Below are 21,117 nucleotides of genomic sequence, written 5' to 3'. Positions count from 1 at the left end.
GAATGTTGCCCGGTGATGGTGATGGGATTTTGCCCGCTGTTGGTGACGCGACGTTGCCAGGTGTTGTTGATGGGATGTTGCCTGGCTTTGGGGATGGGATGTTACCCCATGTTGGTGATAGGATGTTGCCCGGCATTGGGGATGGGATGTTACCAGGTGTTGGCGATGGGATGTTGCCCGGTGTTGTTGATAGGACGTTGCCCTTTGTTGGTGTTGGGATATTACCCAGTGTTGGGGATGGAATGTTGCCTGGCGTTGGGATGTTGCCTGGTGTTGGTGTTGGGATATTACCCAGTGTTGGTGATGTGATGTTGCCCATTGTCGGTGATGGGCTGTTGCCCAGTGTTATTGATGGCATGTTGCCTGGCGTTGGGTTGTTGCCTGGTGTTGGTGTTGGGATATTACCCAGTGTTGGTGATGGTATGTTCCCCAGTGTTGGTGATGGGATGTTGCCCGGTGTTTCTGATAGGATGTTTCATGGTGTAGGTGTTGGGATGTCGCCCGGTGAAGATGATGGTATGTTGTCCGGTGATGGTGATGGGATGTTGCCTGGTGTTGGTGATGGGATGTTGCCTGGTGTTGGTGATGGAATGTTGCCTGCTGTTGGTGATGGGATGTTGCCTAGTGTTGATGATGGAATGTTGCCCTGAGTTGTTGGGATGTTGCCCGGTGTTTGTGATAGGATGTTGCCTGCTCTTGGTGTTGGGATGTTGCCTGGTGTTGGTGATGGGATGTTGCCCGGTGATGGTGCTGGGATGTTGCACGGTGATAGTGATGGAATGTTGCCTGGTGTTGGTGATTGGATGCTGCCCAGTGGTGGTAATGGAATGTTGCCTGGTGATAGTGATGGAATGTTGCCTGTTGTTGTTGATCAGATGTTACCCGGTGCTGGTGATGGGATGTTGCCCGGTGTTGGTGACTGGATGTTGTCCAGTGGTGGTAATGGGATGTTGCCTGGTGTTGGTGACGGGATGCTGCCCGGTGATGGTGATGGAATGTTGCCCGGTGTTTCTGGTGGGATGTTTCGTGGTGAAGGTGATGGGACGTCGCCTGGTGTAGGTGATGGGATGTTGCCCGGTGTTGGTGATAGGATGTTGCACGGTGTAGGTGTTGGGATGTTGCCCGGTGATGGTGATGGGATTTTGCCCGATGTTGGTGATGGGATGTTGCTCGGTGATGGTGTTGGGATTTTGCCCGGTGTTGGTGATGGAATGTTGCCCAGTGTTTCTGGTGGGATGTTTCGCGGTGTAGGTGATGGGATGTCGCCCGGTGTAGGTAATGGGATGTTGCCCGGTGTTGGGATATTACCCAGTGTTGGTGATGGGATGTTGCCTGCTGTTGGTGCTGGTATGTTGCACAGTGATAGGATGTTGCCCGGTATTGGTAATGGAATGTTGCCCAGTCTTATTGATGGCATATTGCCTGGTGTTGGGATGTTGCCTGGTGTTGGTGTTGGGATATTACCCAGTTTTGGTGATGTGATGTTGCCCATTGTCGGTGATGGGCTGTTGCCCAGTGTTATTGATAGCATGTTGCCTGGCGTTGGGATGTTGCCTGGTGTTGGTGTTGGGATATTACCCAGTGTTGGTGATGGTATGTTCCCCAGTGTTGGTGATGGGATGTTGCCCGGTGTTTCTGATAGGATGTTTCATGGTGTAGGTGTTGGGATGTCGCCCGGTGAAGATGATGGTATGTTGTCCGGTGATGGTGATGGGATGTTGCCTGGTGTTGGTGATGGGATGTTGCCTGGTGTTGGTGATTGGATGCTGCCCAGTGGTGGTAATGGAATGTTGCCTGGTGATAGTGATGGAATGTTGCCTGGTGATAGTGATGGAATGTTGCCTGTTGTTGTTGATCAGATGTTACCCGGTGCTGGTGATGGGATGTTGCCAGGTGTTGGTGACTGGATGTTGTCCAGAGGTGGTAATGGGATGTTGCCTGGTGTTGGTGACGGGATGCTGCCCGGTGATGGTGATGGAATGTTGCCCGGTGTTTCTGATGGGATGTTTCGTGGTGTAGGTGATGGGACGTCGCCCGGTGTAGGTGATGGGATGTTGCCCGGTGTTGGTGATAGGATGTTGCACGGTGTAGGTGTTGGGATGTTGCCCAGTGATGGTGATGGGATTTTGCTCGATGTTGGTGATAGGATGTTGCCTGGTGTTGGTGTTGGGATGTTGCTCAGTGTTGGTGATGGGATGTTGCCTCATGTTGGTGTTGGGATGTTGCCCAGTGTTGGTGATGGGATGTTGCCTGGTGTTGGTGATGGGATGTTGCCTGGTGTTTCTGATGGGATGTTGCCTGGTGTTTCTGATGGGATGTTTCACGGTGTAGGTGATGGGATGTCACCCAGTGAAGGTGATGGGATGTTGCCTGGTGTTGGTGATAGGCTGTTGCATGGTGTTGGTGATGGGATGTTGCTCGGTGATGGTGTTGGGATTTTGCCCGGTGTTGGTGATGGAATGTTGCCCGGTGATGGCGCTGGGATGTTCCCTGGTGTTGGCAATGGGATGTTGCCCGGTGTTGGTGTTGGGATGCTGCCCTGTGTTGGCGATGGGATGTTGCCCGGTGTTCGTGATGGGATGTTGCCCTGAGTTGTTGTTGGGATGTTGCCTGGTGTTTGTGATAGGATGTTGCCTGCTCTTGGTGATGGGATGTTGCCCGGTGATGGTGCTGGGATGTTGCCCCGTGATAGTGATGGAATTTTGCCTGGTGTTGTTGATGGGATGTTGTCGGGCATTGGTGATGGGATGTTGCCCGGTGTTGGGATATTACCCAGTGTTGGTGATGGGATGTTGCCCGGTGTTGGTGATTGGATGTTGCCCAGTGGTGGTAATGGGATGTTGCCTGTGTTGGTGACGGGATGCTGCCCAGTGATGGTGATGGAATGTTGCCCGGTGCTTCTGATGGGATGTTTCGCGATGTAGGTGATGGGTTGTCGCCCGGTGTAGGTGATGGGATGTTGCCCGGTGTTGGGATATTACCCAGTGTTGGTGATGGGATGTTGCCTGCTGTTGGTGATGGTATGTTGTCTAGTGATAGGATGTTGCCTGGTATTGGTGATGGAATGTCGCCCAATCTTATTGATGGGATGTTGCCTGGCGTTGGGATGTTGCCTGGTGTTGGTGTTGGGATATTACCCAGTGTTGGTGATGTGATGTTGCCCATTGTCGGTGATGGGCTGTTGCCCAGTGTTATCGATGGGATGTTGCCTGGCGTCGGGATGTTGCCTGGTGTTGGTGTTGGGATATTACCCAGTGTTGGTGATGGGATGTTGCCCGGTGTTGGTGACTGGATTTTGCCCAGTGGTGGTAATGGGATGTTGCCTGGTGTTGGTGACGGGATGCTGCCCGGTGATGGTGATGGAATGTTGCCCGGTGTTTCTGATGGGATGTTTCGCGTTGTAGGTGATGGGATGTCGCCTGGTGTAGGTGATGGGATGTTGCCCGGTGTTGGGATATTACCCAGTGTTGGTGATGGGATGTTGCCTGCTGTTGGTGATGGTATGTTGCACAGTGATGGGATGTTGCCCGGTATTGGTGATGGAATGTTGCCCAGTCTTATTGATGGGATGTTGCCTGGCGTTGGGATGTTGTCTGGTTTTGGTGTTGGGATATTACCCAGTGTTGTTGATGTGATGTTGCCCATTGTCGGTGATGGGCTGTTGCCCAGTGTTATTGATGGCATGTTGCCTGGCGTTGGGATGTTTCCTGGTGTTGGTGTTGGGATATTACCCAGTGTTGGTGATGTGATGTTGCCCATTGTCGGTGATGGGCTGTTGCCCAGTGTTATCGATGGGATGTTGCCTGGCGTCGGGATGTTGCCTGGTGTTGGTGTTGGGATATTACCCAGTGTTGGTGATGGGATGTTGCCCGGTGTTGGTGATTGGATTTTGCCCAGTGGTGGTAATGTGATGTTGCCTGGTGTTGGTGATGGGATGCTGCCCGGTGATGGTGATGGAATGTTGCCCGGTGTTTCTGATGGGATGTTTCGCTTTGTAGGTGATGGGATGTTGCCCGGTGTTGGGATATTACCCAGTGTTGGTGATGGGATGTTGCCTGCTGTTGGTGATGGTATGTTGCACAGTGATGGGATGTTGCCCGGTATTGGTGATGGAATGTTGCCCAGTCTTATTGATGGGATGTTGCCTGGCATTGGGATGTTGTCTGGTTTTGGTGTTGGGATATTACCCAGTGTTGTTGATGTGATGTTGCCCATTGTCGGTGATGGGCTGTTGCCCAGTGTTATTGATGGCATGTTGCCTGGCGTTGGGATGTTGCCTGGTGTTGGTGTAGGGATATTACCCAGTGTTGGTGATGGTATGTTCCCCAGTGTTGGTGATGGGATGTTGCCTGGTGATGGCACTCGGATGTTCCCTGGTGTTGGCAATGGGATGTTGCCCAGTGATGGTAATGGGATGTTGCCCTGTGATGGCGCTGGGATGTTCCCTGGTGTTGGCAATGGGATGTTGCCCGGTGTTGGTGATAGGCTGTTGCATGGTGTTGGTGATGGGATGTTGCCCAGCGCTGGTAATGGGATGTTGCCCGGTGATGGTGATGGGATTTTGCCCGGTGTTGGTGATGGATGTTGCTCGGTGATGGTGTTGGGATTTTGCCCGGTGTTGGTGATGGGATGTTGCCTGGTGATGGTGACGGGATGTTGCCCGGTGATGGTGTTGGGATGTTGCCCAGTGTTGGTGATGGGATGTTGCCTGATGTTGGTGATGGGATGTTGCCTGGTGTTGGTGTTGGGATGTTGCCTGGTGTTGGAGATGGGATGTTGCCCAGTGTGGGTGAACGAATGTTGCCTGGAGTTGGTGATGGAATGTTGCTCTGTGTTGTTGTTGGGATGTTGCCCGGTGTTTGTGATAGGATGTTGCCTGCTTTTGGTGATGGGTGTTGCCTGGTGTTGGTGATGGGATGTTGCCTGGTGATGGTGCTGAGATGTTGCCCGGTGATGGTGTTGGAATGTTGCCTGGTGTTGTTGATCAGCTGTTATCCGGTGTTGGTGAAGTGATGTTGCCCGGAGTTGGTGATGGGATGTTGCCCTTTGTTGGTGTTGGGATGTTGCCCGGTGTTGGTGATGGGATGCTGCCTGGTGATGGTGATGGAATGTTGCTCTGTGTTGTTGTTGAGACGTTGCCCGGTGTTTGTGATAGGATGTTGCCTGCTCTTGGTGATGGAATGTTGCCTGGTGTTGGTGATGGGATGTTGCCTGGTGTTGGTGATGGGATGTTGCCTGGTGTTGGTGATGGGATGTTGCCCGGTGATGGCACTGGGATGTTCCCTGGTGTTGGCAATGGGATGTTGCCCGGTGATGGTGACGGGATGTTGCCCGGTGTTGGTGTTGGGATGTTGCCCAGTGTTGGTGATAGGATGTTGCCTGCTCTTGTTGCTGGGATGTTGCCTGGTGTTGGTGATGGGATGTCGCCCGGTGATGGTGCTGGGATGCGGCCCGGTGATGATGATGGAATGTTGCCTGGTGCTGTTGATCAGATGTTACCCGGTGATGGTGATGGGATGTTGCCCTTTGTTGGCGTTGGGATGTTGCCTAGTGATGGTGATGGGATGTTGCCCGGTGATGTTGATAGGTTGTTGCCCGGCGTTGGTGTTGGGATGTTGCCCAGTGATGGTGATGGGATTTTGGTGATGGGATGTTGCCTGACGATGGAGACAGGACATTGCGCGGTGTTGGTGACGGGACTGTGCCAGGCATTGCTGATGGGATGTTGCCCGCCATTGGGGATGGGATGTTACCCGGTGTTGGCGATGGGATGTTACCAGGTGTTGGCGATGGGATGCTGCCCGGTGTTGTTGATAGGATGTTGCCCTTTGTCGGTGTTGGGATATTACCCAGTTTTGGTGATGGGATGTTGCCTGGTGTGGGTGATGGGATGTTGCCTGGTGTTGGTGATGGGATGTTGCCTGGTGTTGGTGATGGGATGTGGCTCTGTGTTGTTGTTGGGATGTTGCCCGGTGTTTGTCATAGGATGTTTCCTGCTCTGGGTGATGAGATGTTGCCCGGTGATGGTGCTGGGATGTTGCCCTTTGTTGGTGTTGGCATGTTGCCTAGTGATGATGATGGGATGTTGCCCGGTGATGGTGATGGGATTTTGCCCGGTGTTGGTGATGGGATGTTGTCCGGTGATGGCGACAGGACGTTGCGCGGTGTTGGTGACGGGACGGTGCCAGGCCTTGCTGATGGGATGGTGCCTGCCGTTGGGGATGGGATGTTACCCGGTGTTGGCGATGGGATGTTACCAGGTGTTAGCGATGGGATGTTGCCCGGTGTTGTTGATAGGACGTTGCCCTTTGTCGGTGTTGGGATATTACCCAGTGTTGGTGATGGGATGTTGCCTGGTGTGGGTGATGGGATGTTGCCTGGTGTTGGTGATAGGATGTTGCCTGGTGTTGGTGATGGGATGTTGCTCTGTGTTGGTGATGGGATGTTGCCTGGTGATGGCGACAGGCTTTTGTGCGGTGTTGGTGAGGGACGGTGCCTGGCGTTGCCAATGGAATGTTGTCTGGTGTTGGGGATGGGATGTTACCCCGTGTTGGTGATAGGATGTTGCCCAGCGTTGGGGATGGGATGTTACCCGGTGTTGTTGATAGGACATTGCCCTTTGTTGGTGTTGGGATATTACCCACTGTTGGGGATGGGATGTTGCCTGGCGTTGGGATTTTGCCTGGTGTTGGTGATGGGATGTTGCCAGGTGTTGGTGATGGGAAGTTGCCAGGTGTTGGTGATGGAACGTTGCCTGGTGTTGGTGATGGAATGTTGCCCTGTGTTGTTGTTGGGATGTTGCCCAGTGTTTGTGATAGGATGTTGCCTGCTCTTGGTGATGAGATGTTGCCCGTTGTTAGTGATGGGATGTTGCCCGGTGATGGTGCTGGGATGTTGCCCGATGATAGTGATGGAATGTTGCCTGGTGTTGATCAGATGTTACCCGGTGTTGGTGATGGGATGTTGCCCGGTGCTGGTGATGGGATGTTGCCCGGTGATAGTGATGGAATGTTGCCTGGTATTGATCAGATGTTATCCGGTGTTGGTGATGGCATGTGCCCTTTGTTGGTGTTGGGATGTTGCCTAGTGATGGTGATGGGATGTTGCCCGGTGATGGCGCTGGGATGTTCCCTGGTGTAGGTAATGGGATGTTGCCCAGTGATGGTGACGGGATGTTGCCCATTGTTGGTGTTGGGATATTGCCCTTTGTTGGTGTTGGGATGTTGCCTAGTGATGGTGAGGGGATGTTGCCCGCTAATTGTGATGTGTTGGTGCCCGGCGTTGGTGTTGGGATGTTGCCCGGTGATGGTGATGGGATTTTGCCCGCTGTTGGAGACAGGACATTGCCAGGTGTTGGTGATGGGATGTTGCCTGGTGTTGGGGATGGGATGTTACCCCGTGTTGGTGATAGGATGTTGCCCGGCATTGGGGATGGGATGTTACCCGATGTTGGCGATGGGTTGTTGCCTGGTGTTGGTGACGGGATGCTGCCTGGTGTTGGTGACGGGACGCTGCCTGGTGATGGTGATGGAATGTTGCCCGGTGTTTCTGATGGGATGTTTCACTGTGTAGGTGATGGGATGTCGCCCGGTGAAGGTGATGGTACGTTGCCTGGTGATGGTGATGCGATGTTGCCCAGTGTTGGTGATAGGCTGTTGCATGGTGTTGGTGATGGGATGCTGCCTGGTGTTGGTGATGGGATGTTGCCTGGTGTTGGTGATGGAATGTTGCTCTGTGTTGTTGTTGGGATGTTGCCCGGTGTTTGTGATAGGATGTTGCCTGCTCTTTGTGTTGGGATGTTGTCTGGTGTTGGTGATGGGATGTTGCCCGGTGATGGTGCTGGGATGTTGCCCGGTGATAGTGATGGAATGTTGCCTGGTGTTGTTGATCAGATGTTACCCGTTGATGGTGATGGGATGTTGCCCGGTGTTGGTGATTGGATGTTGCCCAGTGGTGGTAATTGGATGTTGCCTGGTGTTGGTGACAGGATGCTGCCCGGTGATGGTGATGGAATGTTGCCCGGTGTTTCTGGTGGGATGTTTCGCAGAGTAGGTGATGGGATGTTGCCTGGTGTTGGTATTGGGTTGTTGCCCGATGACGGTATGTTCCCCAGTGTTGGTGATGGGATGATGCCTGGTGTTGGTGATGGGATGTTGCCCAGTGATGGGATGTTGCCTGGTATTGGTGATGGAATGTTGCCCAGTGTTATTGATGGGATGTTGCCTGGCATTGGGATGTTGCCTGGTGTTGGTGTTGGGATATTACCCAGTGTTGGTGATGTGATGTTGCCCATTGTCGGTGATGGGCTGTTGCCCAGTGTTATTGATGGCATGTTGCCTGGCGTTGGGATGTTGCCCGGTGATGGCACTGGGATGTTCCCTGGTGTTGGTGATGGGAGGTTGCCCGGTGTTGGTGTTGGGATGTTGCCCAGTGATGGTGACAGGATGTTGCGTAGTGTTGGTGTTGGGATGTTGCCTGGTGTTGGTGATGGGATGTTGCCTGGTGTTGGTGATGGAATGTTGCCCTGTGTTGTTGTTGGGATGTTGCCCGGTGTTTGTAATAGGATTTTGCCTGCTCTTGGTGATGGGATGTTGCCTGGTATTGGTGATGGGATGTTGCCCGGTGATGGTGCTGGAATGTTGCCCGGTGATAGTGATGGAATGTTGCCTGGTGTTGTTGATCAGATGTTACCCGGAGTTGTTGATGGGATGTTGCCCGGTGTTGGTGATGGGATGTTGCCCGGTGCTGGTGGTGGGATGTTGCCCGGTGATGGTGCTCGGATGTTACCCTTTGTTGGTGTTGGCATGTTGCCTAGTGTTGGTGATGGGATGTTGCCCGGTGATGGTGATGGGTTGTTGCCCGGCATTGGTGTTGGGATGTTGCCCGGTGATGGTGATGGGATTTTGCCCGGTGCTGGTGATGGGATGTTGCCCGGTGACGGCGACAGGATGTTACACGGTGTTGGTGATGGGACGGTGCCTGGCGTTGATGATAGGATGTTGCCCGGCGTTGGGGATGGGTTGTTACCCGGTGGTGGCGATGGGATGCTGCCAGTTGTTGGCGATGGGATGTTGCCGGGTGTTGTTGATAGGACGTTGCCCTTTGTTGGTGTTGGGATATTACCCAGTGTTGGTGATGGGATGTTGCCTGGTGTGGGTGATGGGATGTTTCCTGGTGTTGGTGATGGGATGTTGCCCAGTTTTGGTGATGGGATGTTGCCTGGTGTGGGTGATGGGATGTTGCCTGGTGTTGGTGATGGGATGTTGCCTGGTGTTGGTGATGGGATGTGGCTCTGTGTTGTTGTTGGGATGTTGCCCGGTGTTTGTCATAGGATGTTTCCTGCTCTGGGTGATGAGATGTTGCCCGGTGATGGTGCTGGGATGTTGCCCTTTGTTGGTGTTGGCATGTTGCCTAGTGATGATGATGGGATGTTGCCCGGTGATGGTGATGGGATTTTGCCCGGTGTTGGTGATGGGATGTTGCCCGGTGATGGCGACAGGACGTTGCGCGGTGTTGGTGACGGGACGGTGCCAGGCCTTGCTGATGGGATGGTGCCTGCCGTTGGGGATGGGATATTACCCGGTGTTGGCGATGGGATGTTACCAGGTGTTAGCGATGGGATGTTGCCCGGTGTTGTTGATAGGACGTTGCCCTTTGTCGGTGTTGGGATATTACCCAGTGTTGGTGATGGGATGTTGCCTGGTGTGGGTGATGGGATGTTGCCTGGTGTTGGTGATGGGATGTTACCAGGTGTTAGCGATGGGATGTTGCCCGGTGTTGTTGATAGGACGTTGCCCTTTGTCGGTGTTGGGATATTACCCAGTGTTGGTGATGGGATGTTGCCTGGTGTGGGTGATGGGATGTTGCCTGGTGTTGGTGATGGGATGTTGCCTGGTGTTGGTGATGGGATGTTGCTCTGTGTTGGTGATGGGATGTTGCCTGGTGATGGCGACAGGCTTTTGCGCGGTGTTGGTGAGGGACGGTGCCTGGCGTTGCCAATGGAATGTTGTCTGGTGTTGGGGATGGGATGTTACCCCGTGTTGGTGATAGGATGTTGCCCAGCATTGGGGATGGGATGTTACCCGGTGTTGTTGATAGGACATTGCCCTTTGTTGGTGTTGGGATATTACCCACTGTTGGGGATGGGATGTTGCCTGGCGTTGGGATTTTGCCTGGTGTTGGTGATGGGATGTTGCCAGGTGTTGGTGATGGGAAGTTGCCAGGTGTTGGTGATGGAACGTTGCCTGGTGTTGGTGATGGAATGTTGCCCTGTGTTGTTGTTGGGATGTTGCCCAGAGTTTGTGATAGGATGTTGCCTGCTCTTGGTGATGAGATGTTGCCCGGTGTTAGTGATGGGATGTTGCCTGGTGATGGTGCTGGGATGTTGCCCGATGATAGTGATGGAATGTTGCCTGGTGTTGATCAGATGTTACCCGGTGTTGGTGATGGGATGTTGCCCGGTGCTGGTGATGGGATGTTGCCCGGTGATAGTGATGGAATGTTGCCTGGTGTTGATCAGATGTTATCCGGTGTTGGTGATGGCATGTGCCCTTTGTTGGTGTTGGGATGTTGCCTAGTGATGGTGATGGGATGTTGCCCGGTGATGGCGCTGGGATGTTCCCTGGTGTAGGTAATGGGATGTTGCCCAGTGATGGTGACGGGATGTTGCCCATTGTTGGTGTTGGGATATTGCCCTTTGTTGGTGTTGGGATGTTGCCTAGTGATGGTGAGGGGATGTTGCCCGCTAATTGTGATGTGTTGGTGCCCGGCGTTGGTGTTGGGATGTTGCCCGGTGATGGTGATGGGATTTTGCCCGCTGTTGGAGACAGGACATTGCCAGGTGTTGGTGATGGGATGTTGCCTGGTGTTGGGGATGGGATGTTACCCGGTGTTAGTGATGGGATGTTGCCTGGTGATGGTGCTGGGATGTTGCCCGATGATAGTGATGGAATGTTGCCTGGTGTTGATCAGATGTTACCCGGTGTTGGTGATGGGATGTTACCCCGTGTTGGTGATAGGATGTTGCCCGGCGTTGGGGATGGGATGTTACCCGATGTTGGCGATGGGTTGTTGCCTGGTGTTGGTGACGGGATGCTGCCTGGTGTTGGTGACGGGACGCTGCCTGGTGATGGTGATGGAATGTTGCCCGGTGTTTCTGATGGGATGTTTCACTGTGTAGGTGATGGGATGTCGCCCGGTGAAGGTGATGGTATGTTGCCTGGTGATGCTGATGCGATGTTGCCCAGTGTTGGTGATAGGCTGTTGCATGGTGTTGGTGATGGATGTTGCCTGGTGTTGGTGATGGGATGTTGCCTGGTGTTTGTGATAGGATGTTGCCTGCTCTTTGTGTTGGGATGTTGTCTGGTGTTGGTGATGGGATGTTGCCCGGTGATGGTGCTGGGATGTTGCCCGGTGATAGTGATGGAATGTTGCCTGGTGTTGTTGATCAGATGTTACCCGTTGATGGTGATGGGATGTTGCCCGGTGTTGGTGATTGGATGTTGCCCAGTGGTGGTAATTGGATGTTGCCTGGTGTTGGTGACAGGATGCTGCCCGGTGATGGTGATGGAATGTTGCCCGGTGTTTCTGGTGGGATGTTTCGCAGAGTAGGTGATGGGATGTCGCCTGGTGTTGGTATTGGGTTGTTGCCCGATGACGGTATGTTCCCCAGTGTTGGTGATGGGATGATGCCTGGTGTTGGTGATGGGATGTTGCCCAGTGATGGGATGTTGCCTGGTATTGGTGATGGAATGTTGCCCAGTGTTATTGATGGGATGTTGCCTGGCGTTGGGATGTTGCCTGGTGTTGGTGTTGGGATATTACCTAGTGTTGGTGATGTGATGTTGCCCATTGTCGGTGATGGGCTGTTGCCCAGTGTTATTGAAGGCATGTTGCCTGGCGTTGGGATGTTGCCCGGTGATGGCACTGGGATGTTCCCTGGTGTTGGTGATGGGAGGTTGCCCGGTGCTGGTGTTGGGATGTTGCCCAGTGATGGTGACAGGATGTTGCGTAGTGTTGGTGTTGGGATGTTGCCAGGTGTTGGTGATGGGATGTTGCCTGGTGTTGGTGATGGAATGTTGCCCTGTGTTGTTGTTGGGATGTTGCCCGGTGTTTGTAATAGGATTTTGCCTGCTCTTGGTGATGGGATGTTGCCTGGTATTGGTGATGGGATGTTGCCCGGTGATGGTGCTGGAATGTTTCCCGGTGATAGTGATGGAATGTTGCCTGGTGTTGTTGATCAGATGTTACCCGGAGTTGTTGATGGGATGTTGCCCGGTGTTGGTGATGGGATGTTGCCCGGTGCTGGTGATGGGATGTTGCCCGGTGTTTCTGGTGGGATGTTTCGCGGTATAGGTGATGGGATGTCGCCGGGTGTTGGTGTTGGGTTGTTGCCCGATGATGGTATGTTCCCCAGTGTTTGGGATGGGATGATGCCCGGTGTTTGGGATGGGTTATTGCCCGGTGTTGGTGATGGGATGTTGCCCAGTGATGGGATGTTGCCCGGTATTGGTGATGGAATGTTGCCCAGTGTTATTGATGGGCTGTTGCCTGGCGTTGGGATGTTGCCTGGTGTTGGTGTTGGGTTATTACCCAGTGTTGGTGATGTGATGTTGCCCATTGTTGGTGATGGGCTGTTGCCCAGTGTTATTGATGGGATGTTGCCTGGCGTTGGGATGTTGCCTGGTGTTGGTGTTGGGATATTACCCAGTGTTGGTGATGATATGTTCTCCAGTGTTGGTGATGGGATGTTGCCCGGTGATGGCGCTGGGATGTTCCCTGGTGTTGGCAATGGGATGTTGCCCAGAGATGGTGATGGGATGTTGCCCAGTGTTGGTGTTGGGATGTTGCCCAGTGTTGTTGTTGGGATGTTGCCTGGTGTTGGTGATGGGATGTTGCCTGGTGTTGGAGATGGAATGTTGCCCTGTGTTGTTGTTGGGATGTTGCCCGGTGTTTGTGATAGGATGTTGCCTGCTCTTGGTGATGGGATGTTGCCTGGTGTTGGTGATGGGATGTTGCCCGGTGATGGTGCTGGAATGTTGCCCGGTGATAGTGATGGAATGTTGCCTGGTGTTGTTGATCAGATGTTACCCGCTGTTGTTGATGGGATGTTGCCCGGTGTTGGTGATGGGATGTTGCCCGGTGATGGTGCTGGGATGTTGCCCTTTGTTGGTGTTGGCATGTTGCCTAGTGATGGTGATGGGATGTTGCCCGGTGATGGTGATGGGTTGTTGCCCGGCGTTGGTGTTGGGATGTTGCTCGGTGATGGTCATGGGATTTTGCCCGGTGTTGGTGATGGGATGTTGCCCGGTGATGGCGACAGGCTGTTGCACAGTGTTGGTGACGGGACGGTGCCTGGTGTTGCCGATGGGATGTTGTCTGGTGTTGGGGATGGGATATTACCCCGTGTTTGTGATAGGATGTTGCCTGGCGTTGGGGATGGGATGTTACCCGGTGTTGGTGATGGGATGTTGCCAGGTGTTGGCGATGGGATGTTGCCCGGTGTTGTTGACAGGATGTTGCCCTTTGTTGGTGTTGGGATATTATCCAGTGTTGGGGATGGGATGTTGCCTGGCGTTGGGATTTTGCCTGGTGTTGGTGATGGGATGTTGCCAGGTGTTGGTGATGGAATGTTGCCCTGTGATGTTGTTGGGATGTTGCCCGGTGTTTGTGATAGGAGGTTGCCTGCTCTTGGTGATGAGATGTTGCCCGGTGTTAGTGATTGGATGTTGCCCGGTGATGGTGATGGGATGTTGCCCGATGATAGTGATGGAATTTTGCCTGGTCTTGATCAGATGTTACCCGGTGTTGGTGATGGAATGTTGCCTGGTGTTGTTGATCAGATGTTACCCGTTGATGGTGATGGGATGTTGCCTGGTGTTGGTGATTGGATGTTGCCCAGTGGTGGTAATTGGATGTTGCCTGGTGTTGGTGACAGGATGCTGCCCGGTGATGGTGATGGAATGATGCCCGGTGTTTCTGGTGGGATGTTTCGCGGAGTAGGTGATGGGATGTCGCCCGGTGTTGGTATTGGGTTGTTGCCCGATGACGGGATGTTCCCCAGTGTTGGTGATGGGATGTTGCCCAGTGATAGTGATGGAATGTTGCCTGGTGTTGATCAGATGTTATCCGGTGTTGGTGATGGCATGTGCCCTTTGTTGGTGTTGGGATGTTGCCTAGTGATGGTGATGGGATGTTGCCCGGTGATGGCGCTGGGATGTTCCCTGGTGTAGGTAATGGGATGTTGCCCAGTGATGGTGACGGGATGTTGCCCATTGTTGGTGTTCGGATATTGCCCTTTGTTGGTGTTGGGATGTTGCCTAGTGATGGTGAGGGGATGTTGCCCACTGATGGTGATGTGTTGGTGCCCGGCGTTGGTGTTGGGATGTTGCCCGGTGATGGTGATGGGATTTTGCCCGCTGTTGGTGACAGGACATTGCCAGGTGTTGGTGATGGGATGTTGCCTGGTGTTGGGGATGGGATGTTACCCCGTGTTGGTGATAGGATGTTGCCCGGCGTTGGGGATGGGATGTTACCCGGTGTTGGCGATGGGATGTTGCCTGGTGTTGGTGACGGGATGCTGCCTGGTGTTGGTGACGGGACGCTGCCTGGTGATGGTGATGGAATGTTGCCCGGTGTTTCTGATGGGATGTTTCACTGTGTAGGTGATGGGATGTCGCCCGGTGAAGGTGATGGTACGTTGCCCGGTGATGGTGATGAGATGTTGCCCAGTGTTGGTGATAGGCTGGTGCATGGTGTTGGTGATGGATGTTGCCTGGTGTTGGTGATGGAATGTTGCCTGGTGTTGTTGATCAGATGTTACCCGTTGATGGTGATGGGATGTTGCCCGGTGTTGGTGACTGGATGTTGCCCAGTGGTGGTAATTGGATGTTGCCTGGTGTTGGTGAAGGGATGCTGCCCGCTGATGGTGATGGAATGTTGCCCGGTGTTTCTGGTGGGATGTTTCGCAGAGTAGGTGATGGGATGTCGCCCGGTGTTTGTATTGGGTTGTTGCCCGATGACGGGATGTTCCCCAGTGTTGGTGATGGGATGATGCCTGGTGTTGGTGATGGGATGTTGCCCAGTGATGGGATGTTGCCTGGTATTGGTGATGGAATGTTGCCCAGTGTTATTGATGAGATGTTGCCTGGCGTTGGGATGTTGCCTGGTGTTGGTGTTGGGATATTACCCAGTGTTGGTGATGTGACGTTGCCCATTGTCGGTGATGGGCTGTAGCCCGGTGATGGCGCTGGGATGTTCCCTGGTGTTGGTGATGGGATGTTGCCCGGTGTTGGTGTTGGGATGTTGCCCAGTGATGGTGACGGGATGTTGCCCAGTGTTGGTGTTGGGATGTTGCCTGGTGTTGGTGATGGGATGTTGCCTGGTGTTGGTGATGGGATGTTGCCTGGTATTGGTGATGGGATGTTGCCCGGTGATGGTGCTGGAATGTTGCCCGGTGATAGTGATGGAATGTTGCCTGGTGTTGTTGATCAGATTTTACCTGGTGTTGTTGATGGGATGTTGCCCGGTGTTGGTGATGGGATGTTGCCTGGTGATGGTGCTCGGATGTTCCCCTTTGTTGGTGTTGGCATGTTGCCTAGTGATGGTGATGGGATGTTGCCCAGTGATGGTGATGGGTTGTTGCCCGGCATTGGTGTTGGGACGTTGCCCGGTGATGGTGATGGGATTTTGCCCGGTGTTGGTGATGGGATGTTGCCCGGTGATGGCGACAGGATGTTACGCGGTGTTGGTGACGGGACGGTGCCTGGCATTGCTGATGGGATGTTTCCTGGTGTTGGGGATGGGATGTTACCCCGTGTTGATGATAGGATGTTGCCCGGCATTGGCGATGGGATGTTACCCGGTGTTGGCGATGGGATGTTGCCAGGTGTTGGCGATGGAATGTTGCCCGGTGTTGTTGATAGGACGTTGCCCTTTGTTGGTGTTGGGATATTACCCAGTGTTGGGGATGGGATGTTGCCTGGCGTTGGGATGTTGCCTGGTTTTGCTGATGGGATGTTGCCAGGTGTTGGCGATGGGATGTTGCCCGGTGTTGTTGATGGGATGTTGCCTGGTGTTGGTGTTGGGATGTTGCCTGGCGTTGGTGATGGGATGTTGCCAGGTGTTGGTGATGGAACGTTGCCCTGTGTTATTGTTGGGAGGTTGCCCGGTGTTTGTGATAGGATGTTGCCTGCTCTTGGTGATGAGATGTTGTCCGGTGTTGGTGATGGGATGTTGCCCGGTGATGGTAATGGGATGTTGCCCGGTGATAGTGATGGAATGTTGCCTGGTGTTGTTGATCAGATGTTACCTGGTGTTGGTGATGGGATGTTGCCCGGTGTTGTTGATAGGACGTTGCCCTTTGTTGGTGTTGGGATATTACCCAGTGTTGGGGATGGGATGTTGCCTGGAGTTGGGATGTTGCCTGGCGTTGGTGATGGGATGTTGCCAGGTGTTGGTGATGGAACGTTGCCCTGTGTTGTTGTTGGGATGTTGCCCGGTGTTTGTGATAGGATGTTGCCTGCTCTTGGTGATGAGATGTTGCCCGGTGATGGTGCTGGGATGTTGCCCGGTGATAGTGATGGAATGTTGCCTGGTGTTGTTGATCAGATGTTACCCGGTGTTGGTGATGGGATGTTGCCCGGTGTTGGTGATGGGATGTTCCCTTTGTTGATGTTGGGATGTTGCCTAGTGATGGTGATGGGATGTTGCCCGCTGATGGTGCTGGGATGTTCCCTGGTGTTGGCAATGGGATGTTGCCCAGTGATGGTGACGGGATTTTGCCCACTGTTGGTGACGGGACATTGCCATGTGTCGGTGATGGGATGTTGCCTGGCATTGGGGATGGGATGTTACCCCGTGTTGGTGATAGGATGTTGCCCGGCGTTGGTGACGGGATGCTGCCTGGTGATGGTGATGGAATGTTGCCCTGTGTTTCTGATGGGATGTTTCACGGTGTAGGTGATGGGATGTTGCCTGGTGAAGGTGATGGTATGTTGCACGGTGATTGTGATGCGATGTTGCCTGGTGTTGATGATAGGCTGTTGCATGGTGTTGGTGATGGATGTTGCCTGCTGTTGGTGATGGGATGTTGCGCTGTGTTGGTGATGGGATGTTGCCTGGTGTTGGTGATGGAATGTTGCTCTGTGTTGTTGGGTTGTTGCCCGGTGTTTGTGATAGGATGTTGCCTGCTCTTGGTGTTGGGATGTTGTCTGGTGTTGGTGATGGGATGTTGCCCGGTGATGGTGCTGGGATGTTGCCCAGTGATAGTGATGGAATGTTGCCTGGTGTTGTTGATCAGATGTTGCCTGGTGTTGGTGATTGGATGTTGCCCAGTGGTGGTAATGAGATGTTGCCCGGTGATGGTGACGGGATGCTGCCTGGTAATGGTGATGGAATGTTGCCCAGTGTTTCTGGTGGGATGTTTCGCGGTGTAGGTGATGGGATGTCGCCCGGTGTTGGTGTTGGGTTGTTGCCCGATGATGGGATCTTCCCCAGTGTTGGTGATGGGATGATGCCCGGTGTTTGGGATGGGATGTTGCCTGGTGTTGGTGACGGGATGCTGCCTGGTGTTGGTGACGGGACGCTGCCTGGTGATGGTGATGGAATGTTGCCCGGTGTTTCTGATGGGATGTTTCACTGTGTAGGTGATGGGATGTTGCTCTTTGTTATTGTTGGGATGTTGCCCGGTGTTTGTGATAGGATGTTGCCTGCTCTTGGTGTTGGGATGTTGTCTGGTGTTGGTGATGGGATGTTGCCTGGTGATGGTGCTGGGATGTTGCCCACTGATAGTGATGGAATGTTGCCTGGTGTTGTTGATCAGATGTTACCCGTTGATGGTGATGGGATGTTGCGCGGTGTTGGTGATTGGATGTTGCCCAGTGGTGGTAATTGGATGTTGCCTGGTGTTGGTGACGGGATGCTGCCCGCTGATGGTGATGGAATGTTGCCCGGTGTTTCTGGTGGGATGTTTCGCGGAGTAGGTGATGGGATATTGCCCGGTGTTGGTATTGGGTTGTTGCCTGATGATGGGATGTTCCCCAGTGTTGGTGATGGGATGATGCCTGGTGTTGGTGATGGGATGTTGCCCAGTGATGGGATGTTGTCCGGTATTGGTGATGGAATGTTGCCCAGTGTTATTGATGGGATGTTGCCTGGCGTTGGGATGTTGCCTGGTGTTGGTGTTGGGATATTACCCAGTGTTGGTGATGTAATGTTGCCCATTGTCGGTGATGGGCTGTTGCCCAGTGTTATTGATGGCATGTTGCCTGGCGTTGGGATGTTGCCTGGTGTTGGTGTTGGGATATTACCCAGTGTTGGTGATGATATGTTCTCCAGTGTTGGTGATGGGATGTTGCCGGGTGATGGCACTGGGATGTTCCCTGGTGTTGGTGATGGGATGTTGCCCGGTGTTGGTGTTGGGATGTTGCCCAGTGATGGTGACGGGATGTTGCCCAGTGTTGGTGTTGGGATGTTGCCTGGTGTTGGTGATGGGATGTTGCCTGGTATTGGTGATGGGATGTTGCCCGGTGATGGTGCTGGAATGTTGCCCGGTGATAGTGATGGAATGTTGCCTGGTGTTGATCAGATGTTACCTGGTGTTGTTGATGGGATGTTGCCCGGTGTTGGTGATGGGATGTTGCCCGGTGATGGTGCTCGGATGTTCCCCTTTGTTGGTGTTGGCATGATGCCTAGTGATGGTGATGGGATGTTGCCCGGTGATGGTGATGTGTTGTTGCCCAGCGTTGGTGTTGGGATGTTGCCCGGTGATGGTGATGGGATTTTGCCAGGTGTTGGTGATGGGATGTTGCCCGGTGATGGCGACACGATGTTACGCGGTGTTGGTGACGGGACGGTGCCTGGCGTTGCTGATGGGATGTTGCCTGGTGTTGGTGATGGGATGTTGCCTGGTGTTGGTGATGGAATGTTGCTCTGTGTTGTTGTTGGGATGTTGCCCGGTGTTTGTGATAGGATGTTGCCTGCTCTTGGTGTTGGGATGTTGTGTGGTGTTGGTGATGGGATGTTGCCCGGTGATGGTGATGGGATGTTGCCCGGTGATAGTGATGGAATGTTGCCCAGTGGTGGTAATTGGATGTTGCCTGGTGTTGGTGACGGGATGCTGCCCGGTGATGGTGATGGAATGTTGCCCGGTGTTTCTGGTGGGATGTTTCGTGGAGTAGGTGATGGGCTGTCACCCGGTGTTGGTATTGGGTTGTTGCCTGATGACGCGATGTTCCCCAGGGTTGGTGATGGGATGATGCCTGGTGTTGGTGATGGGATGTTGCCCAGTGATGGGATGTTGCCTGGTATTGGTGATGGAATGTTGCCCAGTGTTATTGATGGGATGTTGCCTGGCGTTGGGATGTTGCCTGGTGTTGGTGTTGGGATATTACCCAGTGTTGGTGATGTGATGTTGCCCATTGTCGGTGATGGGCTGTTGCCCAGTGTTATTGATGGGATGTTGCCTGGCTTTGGGATGTTGCCTGGTGTTGGTGTTGGGATATTGCCCGGTGTTGGTGTTGGGATGTTGCCCAGTGATGATGACGGGATGTTGCCCAGTGTTGGTGTTGGAATGTTGCCTGGTGTTGGTGATGGGATGTTGCCTGGTGTTGGTGATGGAATGTTGCCCTGTGCTGTTGTTGGGATGTTGCCCGGTGTTTGTAATAGGATTTTGCCTGCTCTTGGTGATGGGATGTTGCCTGGTATTGGTGATGGGATGTTGCCCGGTGATGGTGCTGGAATGTTGCCCGGTGATAGTGATAGAATGGTGCCTGGTGTTGTTGATCAGATGTTACCCGGTGTTGTTGATGGGATGTTACCCGGTGATGGTGCTCGGATGTTACCCTTTGTTGGTGTTGTCATGTTGCCTAGTGATGGTGATGGGATGTTGCCCAGTGATGGTGATGGGTTGTTGCCCGGCATTGGTGTTGGGATGTTGCCCGGTGATGGCGCTGGGATGTTCCCTGGTGTTGGCATTGGGATGTTGCCCAGTGATGGTGACGGGATGTTGTCCAGTGTTGGTGTTGGGATGTTGCCCTTTGTTGGTGTTGGGATGTTGCCTAGTGATGGTGAGTTGATGTTGCCCGCTGATGGTGATGTGTTGTTGCCCGGCGTTGGTGTTGGGATGTTGCCCGGTGATGGTGATGGGATTTTGTCCGCCTGGTGTTGGTGATGGGATGTTGCCCAGTGATGGGATGTTGCCCGGTATTGGTGATGGAATGTTGCCCAGCCTTATTGATGGGATTTGCCTGGCGTTGGGACGTTGCCTGGTGTTGGTGTTGGGAAATTAGCCAGTGTTGGTGATGGTATGTTCTCCAGTGTTGGTGATGGGATGTTGCCCGGTGATGGCGCTGGGATGTTCCCTGGTGTTGGCAATGGGATGTTGCCCGGTGTTTGTCATAGGATGTTGCCTGCTCTTGGTGATGGGATGTTGCCTGCTGTTGTTGATCAGATGTTACCCGGTGCTGGTGATGGGATTTTGCCCGGTGTTGGTGATGGGATGTTGCCCGGTGATGGTGATGGGATTTTGCCCGGTGTTGGTGATGGGATGTTGCCTGGTGATGGCGACAGGATCTTGCACGGTGTTGGTGATGGGATGGCGCCAGGCGTTGCTGATGGGATGTTGCCTGGCGTTGGGGATGGGATGTTACTCCGTGTTGGTGATAGGATGTTGCCCGGTGTGGTTGATAGGACGTTACCCTTTGTTGTTGTTGGGATATTACCCATTGTTGGGGATGGGATGTTGCCTGGCGTTGGGATATTGCCTGGCTTTGGTGATGGGATGTTGCCAGGTGTTTGTGATGGAATGTTGCCCTGTGTTGTTGCTGGGATGTTGCCTGGTGTTTGTGATAGGATGTTGCCCGGTGATGGTGCTGGGATGTTGCCCGGTGATAGTGATGGAATGTTGCCTGGTGTTGTTGATCAGATGTTACCCGGTGTTGGTGATGGGATGTTGCCCGGTGTTGGTGATGGGATGTTCCCTTTGTTGATGTTGGGATGTTGCCTAGTGATGGTGATGGGATGTTGCCCGGTGATGGCGCTGGGATGTTCCCTGGTGTTGGCAATGGGATGTTGCCCAGTGATGGTGACAGGATGTTGCCCAGTGTTGGTGTTGGGACG

Source organism: Carcharodon carcharias, chromosome 34, assembly GCF_017639515.1.
Source record: "Carcharodon carcharias isolate sCarCar2 chromosome 34, sCarCar2.pri, whole genome shotgun sequence".
NCBI lineage: Eukaryota > Metazoa > Chordata > Chondrichthyes > Lamniformes > Lamnidae > Carcharodon > Carcharodon carcharias.
This window is presented reverse-complemented; position numbering follows the sequence as displayed.